Genomic DNA, 19,538 nt, shown 5'->3' with positions numbered 1-19,538 from the left:
GAAATGTAATTTATTTTTTATTACACTATGTATTTGCCATTTTAAAAAAAATGAGAAATAATAATAAAAAAAAACATTATTTTTTTTAATGTTTTTTGCCACGCTGTGGTTTACAAGTCGTGCTTGGGTTTGAGTAACCCGTGATGTGGAGGGCTCAAGAGCAAGCATCCAAACTCTCTTGGTCATCAGGTTGTGACCGACGGCGTGACGAAGGGCCAGGGGGATAGCCACGGGGATTAGACACAGAAGGGGCAGCAGACACAGAAGGGGCTGGAACAGCAGACACAGAAGGGGCAGCAGACACAGAAGGGTCAGGAGTCGGAGAGTTTGAAAAAGGAGAAATATTATGATGAGAGATCTGGTGGTCTGGGGGGGAGACGGTAGCGTGTGTGGTATGGGTTGAAATGGGTGAAGAAGTGACAGTTGGTGGAGGGCGTTGGGAGTGAGCGTGATAGATTTTTTTCCAATAGGGTGCCAATATTTGATAGTGTATTATTTAAAGTGGTGAGTTGGTTGTCAAATTTTTGCTCCATACGGGTGAGGGTGGTTTAAATTTCAGCAACATGTATATCTAGGTATTCAGTGGCGGACTCAAAATGTTGATTGATGTGCGACAGTAACTGTTCCCTCAAGGGTCCTGCAGCCTGAGGGCATCAACATCACGGGCAGGCACCCCTACTTCTGGCCTGGCAACAGCCCCCTCCTCTGCCTCACATCCTGCCTCCCCCTCTCGTTCTGTATATAGAGAAAAAGAAAACAACAACAAAAATTACCTTCTAAACTGAGCAACCTAAAAAAAAACTCATTGGCCAAATATTATTTCTGCCCAAGTGTGATGCTTCCATTTTGCCAAGGCTGACTACAGGGAATTTAGCCACAAACATGCGATGGTATTCCAAACGATCAACCATGTTTATTAAGTGTATGTGGTTTTGACATTAAGAAATATTTATGCTTTGAATTAGATTGGAACAACACATTAACACATTTGCAAATCAGTGTGGACATTTCATTCCCTATTATGTGCTGCACAAACAGAATATGTGTCACACACCAGTCTCCTGGTATCTCCACTCGAGGATCGGCACGCCTGCCCTCACCCTGGTTCTCCCCATTGTGCATGCCGTCCTGTCAGCAGCAGTCTGCGCCTGTGCATGCCATCCTGCGCCTGTGCATGCCATCCTGTCAGCAGCAGTCTGCGCCTGTGCAACTGTCTCACCTGTTTTTCCTGGTCTATCTGTCCATTGGTCAGTACTCCTTTATAAGGCTCCTCCTCTCACCTTTCAGTGCTGGTTCTTCGAGTCTTCACCTGGCCTGGAAGCTCCCTTCTCCTCGTTGTGATCAATGCCCACTACCTATCCTGCATGCACCGCTGACCTCCGCTGATCCATTCCACTCCCAAGTGCTAATAGCTATGGTTCATCGTCTGCTGCATATCCTGTGTACCGCTGATCTCTGCTTACCTGTTCCACTCGTTAGTGGTAATTGCTGTGATCAACGCCCACTACCTATCCTGCATGCACCGCTGACCTCCGCTGATCCGTTCCACTCCCAAGTTGTAATAGCTATGGCTCATCTTTTGCTGCATATCCTGTATACTGCTGACCTCTGCCTATCTACTCCTCCATGGATGGCACTATCCTGGGTCATCGCCTCCTCCTCTCCAGTGTACTACTAGAGACTCTTGTGCTCTACCCTTCATTGGACCTCATTCCTCAGTCTCATTTTACCTCTCAAGTGTCACTCACCAGACTGTGAGTGCTTCTTCCCGTGTATTTAGGAACCGTGGCCGTCCACCATCCTGAGGGTCTGCGCATGCGCAGCCCTTTCAAACCTTCAGTACCTGTCCCTTTAGTTAATTGGCTGATCAGGCAACACTCCCTATTTAAAGCACCTGAGTTCCATACCTCGTTGCCTGATCTTGGAGTCTCATTCCCCATGAGCCTCTGTAGGTGTTCCTGTGTTTCCTCGTGTATTCAGCACTGCTGATTCCTGTGGTTTCCAGACCACTTCAACTCTCCTGTGGTTTCCAGACCACTTCAACTATCCTATGTTTCATCGTGACTGTTTAGCTGATTCCTATCCGCTGCCTCCGTGCACTACAGTCTTCAGACCACTTCAACTATCCTGTGTTTCATCGTGACTGTTTAGCTGATTCCTATCCGCTGCCTCCGTGCACTACAGTTTTCAGACCACTTCAACCCTCCTGTGTTTCATCGTGACTGTTTAGCTGATTCCTATCCGCTGCCTCCGTGCACTACAGTCTTCAGACCACTTCAACTATCCTGTGTTTCATCGTGACTGTTTAGCTGATTCCTATCCGCTGCCTCCGTGCACTACAGTCTTCAGACCACTTCAACCCTCCTGTGTTTCATCGTGACTGTTTAGCTGATTCCTATCCGCTGCCTCCGTGCACTACAGTCTTCAGCTCACCTCAACTCTCCTGTGTTTCCTCGAGACTGCACCAGCTGATTCCTATCCGCTGCTCTCCGTGCTCAACAGTTCCAGCTCAGCTCTACTCTCCCGTGTTTCATCGTGACTGCACCTGCTGATTTCTATCCGCTACCTCCGTGTACCTGCAGAGTCCTGCTGGCTGCTACCCCTCAGTTCTACTCGTGTCTGAAGCAGCTGATCCGCTCTCCGTGCTTCTCAGTGTTCCTGCCGGTGTCTACTCGCCAGTCTGCATCGGATCTACGCCTCGCTGCTTTCATCTCGTCTAGACCATCGCTACTCTTCAGGGTTCTCCAGGAGTCCAGTTCTACATACTACTGCTTCCTGAGTATTTGTTGCTATCCCTGCTGGTCTACCTACCTGTGCGCTGCACCTACTTGATTACCGCTTCACCCTCCAGAGACTTCGCATCCTGCCGGCCTCCAGCCGTTCAGGTATCTCTGCACTCCTGTCTGACAGCCTGCTCCTGAACCACGGTATGCATACTTCTCATTGACTGTGCTGGTGTATTGCATATCTTGCTGGACTGAGTTGTTCTCCTCTAGGGCTTAATATCCGCTGAGACTATTGCCATCATTGACTGTGTTATCTTTTGCCCGGATAGTTTCTGTGACTTTGTATTATTGCAGTGCTGTTCAGTCATTATTATATTGTGCATGTCATTGTGGATCAAGTTCAAGGTGTCCGTGTATCCTCTGTATTGCAGTCTCTCCCCGTGCTCCTCTTCACATATATATTCAGTGGTACAACTTGCTAGAGGCAGACCACTGATCCCTGTTTCCTGTGTCACCTGTTCCAGTGTCCTCTCACATAGCAGTGGTACAACTTGCTAACGCAGACCACTGACTCCCCGGATACCTCCACCTGGATTCCATTCCTTCACCTAGACAGCGGTACAACTTGCTAAACGCAGATCGCTGACTCTCATCACCTCCTCATTACTTCTGGACATTCCTCCTCACTATAGCAGTGGTACAACTTGCTACCGCAGACCACTGACTACATTCACGTGTCCTTTGTCCATTCAGTTCCTCGTGTATTACTACATATATATTACCAGTGCTGCTAGTCATAGACTTTCCCGAGCATCTCTATCATCTGCTGTCTCCTGTTCCATGATCACCCCGCTACCAGAGTACCATATTACCACCTATACTGCTCTGGTAAGCTTATCACCTGGTGATCCCTGGGTAAAGACTCCTAGTGCCCGTGACAGTAAGATCAGGCCATGACAGACCCAGATACGGAACCTACAGCCGAAGAGATGCTGCAGCATCTGGTCACCCGTGTGGAGCAACAGGATGCTCGCCAACAGCTGTTACTTCAATGTTACCAGTCGTTAGCCTCCCAAGGAACATCTGGACAGACCGTTACAGCTAATGTTGAAGCTCCTGTGCTTTCCTCCGTTTCCCCAGTGCCATCCCAGGTGTCTACGGCTTCCACGCTTCACCTGCCTACTCCGTCAAAATACGATGGAGACCCCAAAACTTGTAGGGGTTTTCTCAACCAATGCTCAGTTCATTTTGAGCTCCAACCTCAAAATTTTTCTACCCATCGTTCCAGAGTGGCCTATCTTATCTCATTGTTTTCTGGACAAGCTCTGGCTTGGGCCTCCCCTCTGTGGGAGAGAAACGATCCTGTATTACAAGATAGTGCCAAATTCATTTCCATGTTCCGAAGTGTATTCGATGAACCAGGTTGTGTGACCTCCGCTGCTTCCAGCATTCTTCGTTTACGTCAGGGTTCTCGTACAGTAGGCCAGTACGTCATTCAATTTAGGATATTAGCCTCTGAACTTCAGTGGAACACTGAAGCATTAATTGCCGCCTTCTGGCAGGGGCTCTCCGATAAAATTAAAGATGCACTGACTACCCAAGAGCTTCCTACGTCATTAGAAGATTTGATTTCTCTTTGCCATCGTGTAGACATGAGGTTTCGTGAAAGGGAATCTGAGAAAACAACTTCAGTTAAAGCACCTCTTCGTTCAACCCCTCAATTTCGTCCAGTTTCATCTCCTGTGATCCCCATGGAGATAGGACTAACCAAATTATCTTTAGAAGAGAGGAAACGAAGAGTAAAGAATAGACTTTGTATCTATTGTGCTGATTCCACACATACGCTCAGTTCTTGCCCTAAGAAATCGGGAAAAGCCAGGCCCTAACTAGTTCTGGAGAGGTGAAGTTAGGGTCCCTGGAGTCCTCTCCATCTTCTACGAAATTAAAAGTCTGCGCTTTTGATGTTACGATTTCCTTTGCTACCAAATCCTTTGAGTCTCAAGCACTGATTGATTCTGGAGCAGCAGGAAATTTCAGTTCTAAATCCCTAGTGAATCAATGGTCCCTACCAGTGATGACTTTGAAAACACCTATTACTGTGACTGCTATAGATGGATCACGTCTCATCAATGGTCTCATCACCCAGAGTACGTCTCCAGTAACGCTTCAGATTGGTGTGCTACACCATGAAGAGATTTCGTTTTTTAATTCTTCCTGTTACGACAAGTCCGATTGTCTTAGGCCTTCCATGGCTTCAATGTCATTCTCCCCAGATTGACTGGCGTACTCCTCAAGTTACGTCTTGGGGAGCTGAATGTCATCATCATTGTCTTTCTCAAGTCATTCCTCTTAAGATACAGCAATCTTCCATCTCACCTTCCTCACCGGGACTCCCTCCTCAGTATGCTTCATTTGCCGATGTTTTTGATAAAGCTCAGTCTGAACGTCTTCCTCCTCATCGTTCATGGGATTGTCCGATCGATCTTCTACCTGGCAAGACTCCTCCTAGGGTGTATCCACTTTCGTAAGCTGAAACTCAAGCTACATCTGATTACATCCAAGAGAATCTCCAGCGAGGCTTTATTCGACCTTCCACCTCTCCCGCTGGAGCCGGGTTCTTCTTCGTAAAAAAGAAGGATGGATCACTACGCCCCTGCATAGATTTTTGTGGACTCAATGCCATTACTATTAAAAATCGGTATCCCATTCCGTTGATCACTGAGTTATTTGATCGCATCAAGGGAGCTCGGATCTTTACCAAGTTGGATCTTCGTGGTGCCTATAATTTAATTAGAATCCGGCCCGGTGACGAATGGAAGACAGCGTTCAACACCAGAGATGGGCATTATGAATATCTAGTAATGCCTTTCGGGTTGTGTAATGCCCCCGCTGTTTTCCAGGGCTTCGTTAATGAGATCTTTCGGGACTTGTTATATGTATGTGTCGTTGTCTACCTGGACGACATATTGATCTTTTCACAGGACCTGCCTTCTCATCACCAACATGTGGCAGAGGTCCTTTCCAGACTCCGGAAAAATTCATTATTCTGCAAACTAGAAAAATGTTCATTCGAGTTACCCCAGATTCCATTTTTGGGGTATATTGTTTCTGGAGTTGGCCTGCAAATGGATCCAGAAAAGGTGAATGCTGTATTACATTGGCCCCAGGCAACTACCCTTCGTGCCATCCAGCGTTTTTTAGGTTTTGCCAATTACTATAGACGCTTCATTCAAGACTTCTCGTCCATTGCATCTCCGATTGTGGCCCTGACTCGTAAAGGGGCCAATACTAAGCAATGGTCATCCGAGGCTCTCCAAGCCTTTCAATTCCTTAAAGAGTCCTTCTCCTCTGCTCCCATTCTTCGCCAGCCTGATGTGACACTTCCCTTCTTCCTAGAAGTAGATGCCTCTAATGTTGGCTTAGGAGCCATTCTCTCCCAACGATCGGAGCAACAAAAATTCCATCCTTGTGCCTTTTACTCTCGGGGTCTCCTGCCTGCGGAGAAAAATTACACTATCGGGGACAAGGAGTTGCTGGCTATCAAAGTTGCATTAGAGGAGTGGAGATACTTATTGGAAGGAGCTCGTCACCCTGTGACGATTTTCACGGATCATAAGAACTTGTCATACCTACAGTCTGCCCAATGCTTGAATCCTCGTCAAGCAAGATGGTCTCTTTTCTTTTCCCGTTTCGAATTAATCATAACCTTCAAACCAGCTGCCAAGAACAAGAAAGCTGATGCTCTATCCCGAGCTTTTGTGACGTCCTCTGACGTTGAAGAGGTTCCCAACCATTCTATACTAGACCCCAAATGTATCTCGCTGGCTGCTTCTTCCACTAAAGTGCTACCATTTGGGAAGACCCTCGTGCCTCCTACTCTTAGGAGGAAAATCCTTTCGTGGTTCCATTCTTCTCGTTTTTCTGGACATGCTGGTGAACGCAAGACCTTTGAGATTCTCTCTCGAAGTTACTGGTGGCCCTCGATAAGGAGAGACGTCAAAGAGTTTGTAGCTGCTTGTGAATTGTGTTCTCAGTTTAAATCCTCCCGCAGAACTCCAGCGGGGTTGCTTCAACCACTACCCATTCCGTCCAAGCCCTGGACCCATATTAGTATGGACTTTGTTACTGATCTTCCGCCTAGTAAAAATTGTAATACTATTTGGGTAGTGGTAGACAGATTTTCGAAGATGGCTCATTTTGTCCCTTTGTCTGGTTTGCCTTCCTCGTCTACTCTGGCTGAACATTTCATCAAAGAAGTCTTTCGTATTCATGGATGTCCGCCTGAGATTGTGTCAGATAGAGGAGTACAATTCGTTTCCAGATTCTGGCGGGCCCTCTGTAAAACCTTGGGCATACGATTAGCACTCTCATCTTCTTACCATCCTCAATCAAACGGACAAACTGAACGGGTCAATCAAGATCTCGAGACCTTTATAAGGATGTTCTCATCAGCCAATCAAGACAACTGGGTAGAATTGCTTCCTTGGGCTGAATTCGCTCATAACAACATGTACCATGAGTCATCTTCCAAAACTCCATTCTTTGTGGTTTACGGTCACCATCCGTCTTTTCCGGAATTTCCTGCCCTCCCTCCCACCCAAGTTCCTGCTGTAGAGACTGTTTGTCAGACCTTCAAAAATATTTGGTCTCAGGTCAAAACCTGTTTAAAGAAGACATCTGCCAAATATAAGTCTTTCGCAGATAAGAAGAGGCGGGCTATTCCACCACTGAAAATTGGAGATCGTGTCTGGTTATCTACCAAAAATATTCGTTTGAAGGTCCCATCTATGAAATTCGCTCCCCGTTTTATTGGTCCATATAGGATCATTCAAGTGATAAATCCAGTTTGTTTCAAACTTCTACTTCCTAAGAACCTTCGTATTTCCAACGCCTTCCATGTGTCCTTGCTCAAACCTCTCATCATCAACCGTTTCTCGGCTCCTCCTTCAGCACCTCAGCCAGTTCAAGTTCATCAGGAGGAAGATTTCAAGATTACTTATGTATTGGACGCAAAAATTTCGCGAGGAGTTCTCCGTTTCCTCTTTCATTGGAAGGGCTTTGGTCCTGAGGAGCGTTCATGGATCAAAGCTGAAGATCTTAACGCTCCAGCTTTTCTTAAGAAGTTTTATTCCAAAAATCTGGACAAGCCCGGTTCCAGGTGTTCTGTGCCCACCTTTAAAAGGGGGGGTACTGTCACTCACCAGACTGTGAGTGCTTCTTCCCGTGTATTTAGGAACCGTGGCCATCCACCATCCTGAGGGTCTGCGCATGCGCAGCCCTTTCAAACCTTCAGTACCTGTCCCTTTAGTTAATTGGCTGATCAGGCAACACTCCCTATTTAAAGCACCTGCGTTCCATACCTCGTTGCCTGATCTTGGAGTCTCATTCCCCATGAGCCTCTGTAGGTGTTCCTGTGTTTCCTCGTGTATTCAGCGCTGCTGATTCCTGTGGTTTCCAGACCACTTCAACTCTCCTGTGGTTTCCAGACCACTTCAACTATCCTGTGTTTCATCGTGACTGTTTAGCTGATTCCTATCCGCTGCCTCCGTGCACTACAGTCTTCAGACCACTTCAACCCTCCTGTGTTTCATCGTGACTGTTTAGCTGATTCCTATCCGCTGCCTCCGTGTACTACAGTCTTCAGACCACTTCAACTATCCTGTGTTTCATCGTGACTGTTTAGCTGATTCCTATCCGCTGCCTCCGTGCACTACAGTCTTCAGACCACTTCAACCCTGCTGTGTTTCATCGTGACTGTTTAGCTGATTCCTATCCGCTGCCTCCGTGCACTAAAGTCTTCAGCTCACCTCAACTCTCCTGTGTTTCCTCGAGACTGCACCAGCTGATTCCTATCCGCTGCTCTCCGTGCTCAACAGTTCCAGCTCAGCTCTACTCTCCCGTGTTTCATTGTGACTGCACCTGCTGATTTCTATCCGCTACCTCCGTGTACCTGCAGAGTCCTGCTGGCTGCTACCCCTCAGTTCTACTCGTGTCTGCAGCAGCTGATCCGCTCTCCGTGCTTCTCAGTGTTCCTGCCGGTGTCTACTCGCCAGTCTGCATCGGATCTACGCCTCGCTGCTTTCATCTCGTCTAGACCATCGCTACTCTTCAGGGTTCTCCAGGAGTCCAGTTCTACATACTACTGCTTCCTGAGTATTTGTTGCTATCCCTGCTGGTCTACCTACCTGTGCGCTGCACCTACTTGATTACCGCTTCACCCTCCAGGGACTTCGCATCCTGCCGGCCTCCAGCCGTTCAGGTATCTCTGCACTCCTGTCTGACTGCCTGCTCCTGAACCACGGTATGCATACTTCTCATTGACTGTGCTGGTGTATTGCATATCTTGCTGGACTGAGTTGTTCTCCTCTGGAGCTTACTATCCGCTGAGACTATTGCCATCATTGACTGTGTTATCTTTTGCCCGGATAGTTTCTGTGACTTTGTATTATTGCAGTGCTGTTCAGTCATTATTATATTGTGCATGTCATTGTGGATCAAGTTCAAGGTGTCCGTGTATCCTCTGTATTGCAGTCTCTCCCCGTGCTCCTCTTCACATATATATTCAGTGGTACAACTTGCTAGAGGCAGACCACTGATCCCTGTTTCCTGTGTCACCTGTTCCAGTGTCCTCTCACATAGCAGTGGTACAACTTGCTAACGCAGACCACTGACTCCCCGGATACCTCCACCTGGATTCCATTCCTTCACCTAGACAGCGGTACAATTTGCTAAACGCAGACCGCTGACTCTCATCACCTCCTCGTTGCTGTTGGACATTCCTCCTCACTATAGCAGTGGTACAACTTGCTACCACAGACCACTGACTACCCTCACGTGTCCTTTGTCCATTCAGTTCCTCGTGTATTACTACATATATATTACCAGTGCTGCTAGTCATAGACTTTCCCGAGCATCTCTATCATCTGCTGTCTCCTGTTCCGTGATCACCCCGCTACCAGAGTACCATATTACCACCTATACTGCTCTGGTAAGCTTATCACCTGGTGATCCCTGGGTAAAGACTCCTAGTGCCCGTGACATCAAGTTACCACTCTGTTCTGTCTCACTGGGAACTTCCCTAGAGGGCCAAGACCTGCAGGGTGGAAGCCACTGAGCCCAAATCTCCTTGCGGGGTTCCCTGGTGAATACCTTCCGCTGTGTTAGACTCTGTGCCTCTGGGTGAAGTGTAGTCAATACTAGCTGAGACAGCAGGATCCCACTCAACCTTCGTGCTCACCCTGACGGTAAGAACCAGCCTTGACAGATCCTGAAAGAGAACCCTCCGCAAAAGTTTTACTCCAACACCTATTTGGTAGCCTGGAGCACGAAGATGCTGTGCAAATCCAATTACTTCAGTGCTTGCAGTCACTGGCTACCCATCTGGATACTTTGCAAGCTTCTCGAGACTCAGTGTACTGATGTAACAATGTACTGACATGCACCAATATGTATGAATTTGTCCAGAAAGAATAATATGTCTACAATAACCAACAACCAAGCAGTTATACATTGAAATGTAATTTATTTTTTATTACACTATGTATTTGCCATTTTAAAAAAAATGAAAAATAATAATAATAAAAAACATTATTTTTTTTAATGTTTTTTTCCACGTGGTGGTTTACAAGTCGTGCCTGGGTTTGAGTAACCCGTGATGTGGAGGTCTCAAAGCAAGCATCCAAACTTTCTTGGTCATCAGGTTGTGATCGACGGCGTGGCGAAGGGCCAGGGGGATAGCCAGGGGGATCAGACACAGAAGGGGCAGCAGACACAGAAGGGGCTGGGACAGCAGACACAGAAGGGGCAGCAGACACAGAAGGAGCAGGGGCAGCAGACACAGAAGGTTCAGGAGTCGGAGAGGTTAAAATAGGAGAAATATTATGATGAGAGATCTGGTGGTCTGGGTGGGAGTGCAAATCCAATTACTTCAGTGCTTGCAGTCGCTGGCTACCTGTCTGGATACCTTGCAAGCTTTTCCGCCTCCTCCTATCGCTGTACAGGCCGAGGTTCTTCCGGTAGTCCTGGAGACGTTTCCAGCCCCCTCTGCTCTACGCCTGCCTACACCTTCTAAGTTTGATGGTAATCCAAAGTCTTGCCGGGGCTTTCAGAATCAATGTCTAATTCAATTTGAACTTCTCCCACAGAACTTTCCTTCATCAAGGTCCAAGGTCGCGTATATCATTTCCCTCTTATCTGGGCAAGCGTTGGCCTGGGCTTCTCCTCTGTGGGAGCGGAATGATAATCTCCTTAATGATTGTTCTGCCTTCATTGCTACATTCCGAAGGATTTTCTATGAGCCAGGGCGAGTCATATCTTCGCCCTCCAGAATCCTCCGACTACACCAGGGTTTCGTTTCCGTGGCCGAATATGTAATCGAATATCGGACTTTGTCCTCCGAGCTACAGTGGAACGACAAAGCCCCGGTGGCTACCTTTTGGCAAGGTCTCTCCGACAAGGTCAAGGATACTCTTTCCTCACCAGAATTACCAGCTACCTTGGATGCCCTATTCTCAATATGCAACAGAGTGGACATCAGATTCTGAGAAAGATCTTCTGAGAAGGAGACGTTCATCCTTTTGGCTAGCTCCTCAGTTCCAACTTCCTAGCTTTTCTGATGAGCCTATGCAACTGGGTCATTCTTGCCTGACTCACGAAGAGATAGATAAGAGAATGAAGAATAAATTGTATCTTTATTGCGGGGATGATGGACATATCCTTAAACTATGCCCCAAGTGGTCAGGAAATGCCACAACTTAGCCTGCTCGGGAGAAGTCAGGCTAGGGGCATTTCACCACTCTCCAGATTTCTCTTTGGGACAAATTTGCTTGTTTCCTGTCACCTTACATTGTGCCTTTGAGACTGCTCATACCACTGCTCTAATGGATTCAGGGGCTGTTGGAAATTTCATTTATTTACTCCTAGTCGAGCAATTGGCTCTTCCCACTGTGCCACTGGAGAAACCTATCATGATTACCGACATTGATGGAGCTCGCCTCACGAACGGTTTTATTCATCTCCGTACGAGTCTACTCTCCTTACAAGTAGGAGCGCTACATTGGGAGAAAATCTCTTTTCTCGTTCTTCCTCTTGTCACCAGTCCTCTCATCTTAGGCCTACCCTGGCTTCATCTCCATTCGCCCCAATTGGACTGGCCATGTTCTCAGATTGTAGCTTGGAGCAAAGCCTGCTCAGGAAGATGTCTCACACAGGTCAAACCTTTGAGGACTCTCCTTGCTTCTTTAGACTCATGCACCTCCGCTTTTCCTTCTCTGTACTCCTCCTTTGCTGATGTATTTAATAAATTCTATGCTGAACGTTTACCTCCTCACCGTCCTTGGGATTTCCCCATCTAATTAATTCCGGGTAAAGTTCCACCTAGAGGATGTGTCTATCCCTTCTCTTTGCCTGAGACTGAGGCTACCACAAAATATATCAAGGAAAATTTACAACAAGGTTTCATTAGACTTTCTACCTCTCCAGCCGGAGCTGGTTTCTTCTTTGTAAAGAAAAAAGATGGAACTCTACGTCCCTGTATTGACTATAGGGGTCTAAATACCCTCACTGTAAAAAAACGCTACCCCATTCCGCTGATCACTGAATTATTCAACCGCATTACAGGAGCAAAAATGTTTTCTAAACTGGACCTCCGAGGGGTATACAACCTCATCAGAATACAAGCTGGAGATGAGTGGAAAACAGCGTTCAACACGCGAGATGGCCATTATGAATATTTTGTCATGCCTTTTCGCCTATGCAATGCTCCTGTGGTCTTCCAGAGTTATGCTAATGAAATTTTACGTGATCTCTTGTACTCTTCTGTGGTATACCTTGATGAGATACTAATCTTCTCTAAAGATCTCCAGTCTCATCGTTTTCATCTTGCCGAAGTTCTTTCTCGACTTCGAAAGAATCATCTGTATTGTAAATTGGAAAAATGCTCTTTTGAAGCTGCTGAACTGCCCTTCCTAGGCTACATTGTCTGGTTCTGGCCTCTGGATGGACCCTGAGAAGGTTTGCGCTATTTTGGAATGGCCCCGTCCCAATACGCTCAAGACTATCCAATGATTCTTGGAATTCGCCAATTATTACAGACGTTTTATTTCTGGATACTCCACCATCGTGGCTCCACTAGTGGGCTCACCAAGAAAGAAGCTGACACCCAGTATTGGTCCCCAGAGGCTGTTGAGTCATTTTTGTTTCTCAAGGAAGCATTTTCCACTGCTCCTGTCCTGAAGCAACTTGACCTCTCCCTCCCATTTTTTCTCGAAGTCGATGCACCTACAATTGGGGTAGGAGCTGTCCTTTTGCAGAAATACAGTCAAGGGAAACTTTACCCATGTGCCTTTTTTCCCCATAAATTCCTACCAGCTGAAAGGAACTATTCTATAGGCGACAAGGAGTTACTGCCCATTAAACTAGCATTGTGTGAATGGAGTTATCTTTTGGAAGGGGCCTGACACATTGTCACAGTATTTACGGATCATAAAAATCTCCTCTATCTCCAATCCGCCCAGTGCCTAAATCTGCATCAAGCCCGCTGGTCACTCTTCTTTTCGCGTTTCAACCTTCATGTTACCTTCAAGCCTGGCCAGAAGAATAAGAAGGCTGAAGCATTATCTCGAGCATTTGAGAGTACTGAACCCGAGGATTTTCGAGCGTCCCATTCTGGATCCAAAATGTGTCAATGCCGTCAAATTATCCAAACCCCCCACTCCCCCCTGGGGAAAACATTAGTTCCTCCCTACCTGCGGATGAGACTGTTGACCTGGTTCCATGCCTCATGCTTTGCTGGACATCTTGGAGCTTGGAGGACCTTCAAATTAATTTCCAGACAATAAATAATTAAACACAAAAATTATTGTGGTCTCAGCGCTTCACTTAGCATGCAGCCCTGTAAGTACTATGAGTTCCACCAATACTCACAATATAGATTAAACAAAATGCAAATTGTACATACATAAAGCGCTTCCTTTATGCACACTTGATTGGGCTTCAATTGAAAGTATGTAGATTACACGTGTTTCCATATAAATGATGATTAAATGAGAAGCCTACAACACATAAAACTGATCATGGTGCAGCAAATATAAACAAAGTGGCACTCAAAGAGGGACAGTCTCTCCAAATATCTCCGTGTCTTAATAGGAAAGTGCACCCTCAATCACCAGTGTCTTCACGCTTTGTCACCACCCTATTGGATGTATGCTTACAACATGTAAGTAGATATCACGTTTCACAACATAATGTCACGGAAATTTCGTTCCACAACAAAACTCCCCAGTCGGATGTGAATTCAAAATAGAGAAAGAAGCAATCTAGTGCATTATCTTTTTATTGAAAATGAAATCACATAAAAAACGACGGACCCGTACCTTGAGCACTAGATACAACAGGCATTGAAACAGGTAAGTGTAACAGGAATATCCCCCCCCGTCTGTTCAGCGCTCTCCACGGTCCATCACAAACAGCATAAAAACATTTAAAACCAACGCGTTTCAACTTAATTGTAAGTCTTTATCAAGATCTCTGTCTCAACTTCTGGGCATTCGGCTAAAATTCTCCTCGTCTTATCATCCTCAGAACAATGACCAAACGGAAAGTGTCAATCAGGACCTAGAGACTTTTCTTAGGATTTCTCCGCAGCTAACCAAGATGACTGGATTGATATGTTACCTTGGCCCGAATTTGTGCATAACAATGCCTTTCATGAGTCCACTTCAGCGACTCCATTCTCCATTGTCTATATGGCATATATATCTTTGAATTCCAGAATTTTCAGCTCTACCATCCACCCAGGTACCAGCAGTTAATACCTTGAGAGAGGATTTTCTCTCCACTTGGGCACAAGTTTGAGGGGCCCTGAAGAAATCCTCCTCTCTGTATAAATTATTTGCGGATAGGAAGCGCAGAGCCATTCCCCCCCTTAGTGTTGGTAACAGTTTGGCTTTCGACCAAGAATATTCGTCTCAGAGTATCTTGCATGAAATTTTCTCCCCGCTACATCGGTCCCTACAAGATCTCTCGAGTCATCTCTCCTGTGTGCTGTAAGCTTCAGCTTCCCTCTGCTCTCCGGATTACCAATGCCTTCCATATTTCGCTATTGAAGCCCCTGGTCACCAATCGGTTGTCTTCTCCCATTACCTCCTCTCCTCACCCTGAGCTTCAGCAAACCGAGGAATTCGAGATCAAACAGATACTGGACTCCAAGTATTCTAGAGGGACAATAAAATATCTCATGGACTGAAAAGGCTTTGGCCCTGAGGAACGATCATGGGAGCGGGCATCTGATGTCAATGCACCTCTTCTATTAAAGAAGTTTCATACTAAATTCCCCAGGAAATCTGGTCCCAGGTGTTCAGTGACCACCATTAAAGGGGTGGGCACTATCACACACCGGTCTCCTGGTATCTCCACTCGAGGATCGGCACGCCTGCCCTCACCCTGATTCTCCCCATTGTGCATGCCGTCCTGTCAGCAGAAGTCTGCGCCTGTGCAACTGTCTCACCTGTTTTACCTGGCCTATCTGTCCATTGGTCAGTACTCCTTTATAAGGCTCCTCCCCTCACCTTTCAGTGCTGGTTCTTCGAGTCTTAACCTGGCCTGGAAGCAGCTCCCTTCTCCTCATTGTGATCACTGCCCACTACCTATCCTGCATGCACCGCTGACCTCTGCTGATCCATTCCACTCCCAAGTGGTAATAGCTGTGGTTCATCGTCTGCTGCATATCCTGAATCCCGCCGATCTCTGCTTACCTGTTCCACTCGTTAGTGGTTATCGCTGTGATCAATGCCCGCTACCTATTCTGCAAGCACGGCTGACCTACGCTGACCCACTCCCAAGTGCTAATAGCTGTGGCTCATCGTTTGCTGCATATCCTGTATATTGCTGACCCCTGCCTATCTACTCCTCCGTGGATGGCACTATCCTGGGTCATCGCCTCCTCCTCTCCAGTGTACTTCTAGAGACTTCTGTGCTCTGCCCTTCATTGGACCTCATTCCTCAGTCTCATCTTACCTCTCGAGTTACCTCTCTGTTCTGTCTCACTGGGAATTTTCCTAGAAGGCCGCGCCTCTGGGTGAAGTCTAGCCAATACCAGCTGAGACAGCAGGATCCCACTCATCCTTCGTGCTCACCCTGACAATAGAACTGGAAAGGTTGCATTAAGGCACATACTGATAGAGGTGCCACATGTTCCTAAACACAACATAAATATTAACAGACAGAAATTTTTATTATTCCTCATGTACCTAGGGGAGATAGTGCCCTTGTTATGGGTGGGTCACAGCCGGTATCAATTCGACCCACTTCAACAATAGACTCCTCAGAAAGAGCCACACTCGCATGCTCCTCTAGGGGTGTTAGGCTTAGATCTTCCGGTGGCCCCCCACCGATTTGCTGAGCGTGCCTCCTTCCAGCAGCTATTTTGTTTTTCAAACGTTGTTTATAGTCTGCCCAGCTGTCGAAATTTGAAATAAAAATTTGGATTGAAATGGTTAGATAGTCAAAAACATAGCACATAATAGTGTCATTTTACTATTTACAGATAAATCCACACTACAACTACATTGTTAAATATGTGTGGCTTTTCAAGGGTGGATAATGGACCAAACGTGACCTTTACATTTGAATAAGTACACTTTCAGGCAACCATGGGCATTTTGTAGTTTCAGAAAGGGCTTAACAGACAAATGACTTACACAGGCACAATATGTGTCAAGCTCACAGTAGTCAGACTTTTACTATGTTTGGAGGCCTCAAAATGAAAATTGTCGTTTAGAACAAGCAATTTCATTGTACCGTTTCTGGACTTCATTGATTAGACGCAGACAGGGAGCTATTGCATTCAATTGAATGGTTATTTCTTCCCATATCCTTGATATTTCACAAGCTGACCGCCGTCTGTTGCAGGCATTGAATTTGTCCACCACTTGCTCAACAAGCACCTATAACTCCCTGTCGGTAAAACTTTGCAATTTTGAAAACTCCACCCCCTTAATTGAGTTTATTGCATGCTTAAACTAAGCAATGCATTTCTCAGACTCCTACATAGTTTACAAGTACATGCACCTAAATATATAAATGCTTGTGCTTTCTAAATATACACCTGTAACTTATAAAACAGGTTAAAAGGAGGTTATGGAAAGTCACAGAATCATCATTTGCAAAACACTTCCACTCAGTTATGACTTTATTACATTGTTATTCCCCCAATAGGTTTTGAAAGCCAATCCTTTTAAAAATGTGCAAATGCAACACCAGAAAAGAGGAAAGCAGCGAGTAACAAAAACAGCACCAGTTAAAAAGTCCATACAAGAAAGTTTTGTAACTTTGAGATCCAGGTGTCTGTAATTGAGATTAGCTGCAGACACTTCCCAAACAAATGTAATGGGCTTCAAGCCCCTTCTGAGGCCTAGATAAATGAAGGTCAATTGGTCAGTTTCCATTCTTATCACTAAGTAATCAGAAGTGTTTGAAGCACAGAAAACTCACCAATCTCCAAGTCAGATTCCTGAGCAGAGCTAATGTTGTAAACCAATTTGGTTTGAAATCTAAGGAGAGAGCAAAAAAGAGACATAAGCATGGTTGAGAGTGTAGACAATATTGTACATACATGCTTTTTGGACACCAAAGATAGTGGCTATAGACATTTCAATTACCGGTAATCAGACCAACACGGCTATAGTCTGCTAACTCTTGGGTTTTGTTTGGGAAACCCATTAGCAAAGTGTTTCTATAAATGTGACACTTTGCCTGTGCATATAGAGCAAAACCACACTATTTTTAAGTTGCCAGCACAGTAAAATTGCTTTATGCCTAACAAGTTGGGTTAATATTCTGAAGCTAAAATGTTGTATCTATTGAAGCATATTACATCAAATAGTACTTACTGTAAGAATGTTTGAGAAATCACACGAAAAAATAGCAACAACTCTCTTCTACCATCCAGATCCTGCCACCCAAAATGTGGAAATGAGCAGAAGTGAAGGAAGAGCCCAGATGCGTTTAAATCCAGAATTGAATTGCTAGGCCAGGTGTACATGAGTGTCATCCTCATTGCAACATTTACTTTCCTTAATGATTGAGGGTCAAACTCCAGAACATTAAGGCAGGTTTTGCATTCCAACTCTTGACCCCGGTGCTGTGATGCAGAAGGGCTACCCACTAAGAGCACTTGTTGACCTTACCTTAAAAATATTTTTAATATTACAGTGGCAGACGTGTTTTTGTTAATTGAAAAAGACTTGAACGCCATCTTTGAAAACAATGTCCACACTCAGTTGTCCATAGCTGATTTTCACATATTAGCAGAGCAAACAAAAATACCTACTGTATTATATCTACCTAATCAGTTCATTCATTATCTAGCTGTTTGAATTATGATGTGCCCCCCAAAAACTACTATTTGACAATTACTAAGTAAAACTGAGACAGTCCACATCCTCCTCATGTGCCAGGGGCACAGGAGGAGGAGATGCCAGAGGCAGAGGATGAGGAGGTACCAGAGGTGCAGGAGAAGGCTGACCAGGAGGAGGAGAGGCCAGAGGAGGTTGCGGCGGCCAGCCAAGAGGCGGAGGCTTTGGGAGATAGTAAGTATTTACATTAAAGCCTTTGCATAATTTTATAACATTTAGATTTCCATTATACTGGTAATAAATCCCTGGGGGTAAATGTATCATACCCCGGTTTTCTCAACTCGCGGGAGATCGGCGTCTTCGCAGCTTACATTTAAAGTGGCGCTGCCTTGTAAAGGGAAACTCCCCTTTACAAGGCAGCCCCGCTTTAAATTTAAGCTGCGAAGACGCCGATCTCCCGCGAGTTGAGAAAACCGGGGTATGATACATTTATCCCCTGATGTTACACATGTTCAATTAAAGTGGACATAAATGTCACAGGTTTCCATCATAATGGGACTATAAAGTATTTTTGGAAAATGCATTCTCCACGCCCCTCTCCCCTGGCCACAACAGATTTGTGTATATCTATAAAACTGCCACACAAAAGCCTTAGGCCTCTTGCTCCAACTGTATTTGGCATCCCATTAGACATTGCTCTCATTTTAATATAATGTAACAGTACACATCTCTGCTAACTTCTGTCTGTTTTCAAAATTAGGTGGCCTTGGATTTATTTGTTTTTAATTTTTTCTTTTACAGATCACGTAGATTTCTTTCATGTGGCCCAGACCCCCCCCCCCCCCCCCCCATTGTTGGCCGAAATTAGAAACAAATTAGAAAAATATTCAAAGAAAGTAAAGTAAAAATAAAAAAATACAAACAGAGTTGTGGAAAACTCTTTATGATTAATGTTTATTTGTTTTTGTTGTTTATGTAAAAGTTCAATATGTTTTCTAATGTTATAAATATGTTAAGCTAATCAAACAGAATCATTGGTGTGTGTGTGTCTTTATTAATATATTACAATTGCACAACATGTGGATATAAGGACAATAAAGAATGGGTATTTCAATTAAACATTACTAACATTTAAGCTAGATTGTTTTGTTGCTACTACATCATCACTGCCCCATTTATATAGCACCACTAATTCAGCCTCAGTGTACAGAGAAGGCAATCTGTCCCAAAAGAGCTTACAATGTAAAAGCTGTAACACAGACAGACTCAGGTCAATTTGTTAGCAGCAAATGAAGATACACTAGTATGAATTTGGAGTTTTGAAGGAAATCCATATAAACATGGGAAGAACACTAACTCCATACACATAAGACAATGGTCAGGATTTAAACTCATGACACCAGCACATAGAGGTCGAGGTGCTAGATACTAAGCCACCATGTTGACCCAGTGTTGGCTA

General features: G+C 45.3%; 1 long non-coding RNA gene across 1 annotated transcript in view; it reads right to left on the bottom strand.

The window, feature by feature from the left end:
- Positions 1-19,538, bottom strand: part of LOC142144496 (uncharacterized) — a 38,893-nt gene continuing 19,355 nt past the window's right edge. The window contains exons 2-4 of the long non-coding RNA XR_012689729.1: positions 17,217-17,275; positions 15,974-16,182; positions 1-735 (exon numbers count right to left, since the gene is read on the bottom strand). This is a non-coding gene — a long non-coding RNA (uncharacterized LOC142144496). The remainder of the gene's footprint in view (positions 736-15,973; positions 16,183-17,216; positions 17,276-19,538) is intronic.

The sequence above is a fragment of the Mixophyes fleayi genome, chromosome 3 (genome assembly GCF_038048845.1).
Source record: "Mixophyes fleayi isolate aMixFle1 chromosome 3, aMixFle1.hap1, whole genome shotgun sequence".
Lineage (NCBI taxonomy): Eukaryota > Metazoa > Chordata > Amphibia > Anura > Limnodynastidae > Mixophyes > Mixophyes fleayi.
Note: the sequence above shows the minus strand (reverse complement) of the source record. Positions and strands in the feature narration are given on the sequence as shown.